Below are 1,487 nucleotides of genomic sequence, written 5' to 3' on the forward strand. Positions count from 1 at the left end.
ACAAGAACAACAACACCAAAATGCTTTATTTGCCTTAGGAGATAGGGTCTGTTATGGCTACCATTTTAATGCATGGAAATATGGGCACAGGGGAGCTAAAGGAGTCCAAGGTCACACAGCTTGCAAGTGGAGGAGCCAAGATTTGAACCTTGGGCAGCCTGCCTCCAGAACCTGTATCATTTTTTCCCCTTGTGTATGTTATTTTTAAAAACCTTTCCCTGAGCTCTCTTCTTCGGCGTTGCCTGCGGAGGTGGCAGCCATCTGTTACTGGGCATCATGGCTGCCCTCAGACCTTTGGTGAAGCCCAAGATCGTTAAAAGGAGGACCAAGAAGTTCATCCGGCACCAGTCAGACCGATATGTCAAAATTAAGCGCAACTGGCGGAAGCCAAGAGGCATTGACAATAGGGTGCGCAGAAGATTCAAGGTCCAGATCTTGATGCCCAACATTGGTTACGGGAGCAACAAGAAGACAAAGCACATGTTGCCCAGTGGCTTCAGGAAGTTCCTAGTGCACAACGTCAAGGAGTTGAAGTGCTGCTGATGTGTAGCAAATCTTACTGTGCAGAGATTGCTCAAAACGTCTCCTCCAAGAACCGCAAAGCTATTGTGGAAAGAGCAGCCCAGCTGGCAATCAGAGTCACCAATCCCAATGCCAGGCTGCGCAGTGAAGAAAATGAATAGACAGCTTGTTGTGCACGTCATATTTGTGTTAATAAAAGCATAAAACTAAAAAAAACAAAAAAAAATTAAAAAAAAAACCTTTCTCTGAATTCTAACAGAGATGTGTAAACATTGTTAAGCATGTAGTTTATTGATCATCACAAAGCTTGGGTTCTGAAGCATTGCAGCAAGCTGGGGTGGGCTTTGATGTCAGACCTGGTTGGAATCCAGTTTCTGGTGCTGCATGACCTTAGGTGACTTACTCAGCCTCAGTTTCTGCACTGAGTTTGGCAGCCGTGTGATGAGTAGATCGTGTGACAGTGCCTAGAGGGTTTGGTGCCTGGCGAGTGTTTAATAAATGGTTTTCTCTTCTTAATAATGAAGATTCTAAGTTGTGTTGGTTTTGTTAAGCAGTCCGAATACCTTCCTCATCGGTCAGTTGCCTGTCAGTCGCCTTGTAGGTACTTGTGAGGAGTCACTTTGGTAAGTCACTATATATAGCTGAAACATTTGGGGGTAGTTGGGGGACACCCCCCCCTGCCCCCACTGCCCCTGCATTGAAAGTCTGTAATTTAAAATGTTCCACCTGTGCCTGTTTTTTTTTTTTGTTTTTTGTTTTTTTGGTTTTTTTTTTAAACATAACCACTTTGGGACAGTGAAAGTTATGTCTTCTCCTTAGGGTTGTGACGGAGCCTTTGGGGACCTGTAACAGCTTACTTCCAGTTTCTGTCTGGCATGCTGATGGGCCAGAACTTATTTTAACAACATTCCATCACATGCCAGGCACCTGGAAGGAGGAATATGTTGAACTTCTCGGAAATTATT

The 1,487-nt window shown here is 44.5% G+C and overlaps 1 pseudogene across 1 annotated transcript; it reads left to right on the top strand.

Annotated features, from left to right (window-relative positions):
• The first annotated feature begins 231 nt into the window (after positions 1-231).
• LOC309857501 (large ribosomal subunit protein eL32 pseudogene) lies at positions 232-725 on the top strand (annotated as a pseudogene). Its single transcript has one exon. The product of its transcript is annotated as a large ribosomal subunit protein eL32 pseudogene (transcript).
• Positions 726-1,487: the final 762 nt, after the last annotated feature.

Source organism: Mustela nivalis (assembly GCF_964662115.1).
Source record: "Mustela nivalis genome assembly, contig: HAP1_SCAFFOLD_791, whole genome shotgun sequence".
Classification (NCBI taxonomy): Eukaryota; Metazoa; Chordata; class Mammalia; order Carnivora; family Mustelidae; genus Mustela; species Mustela nivalis.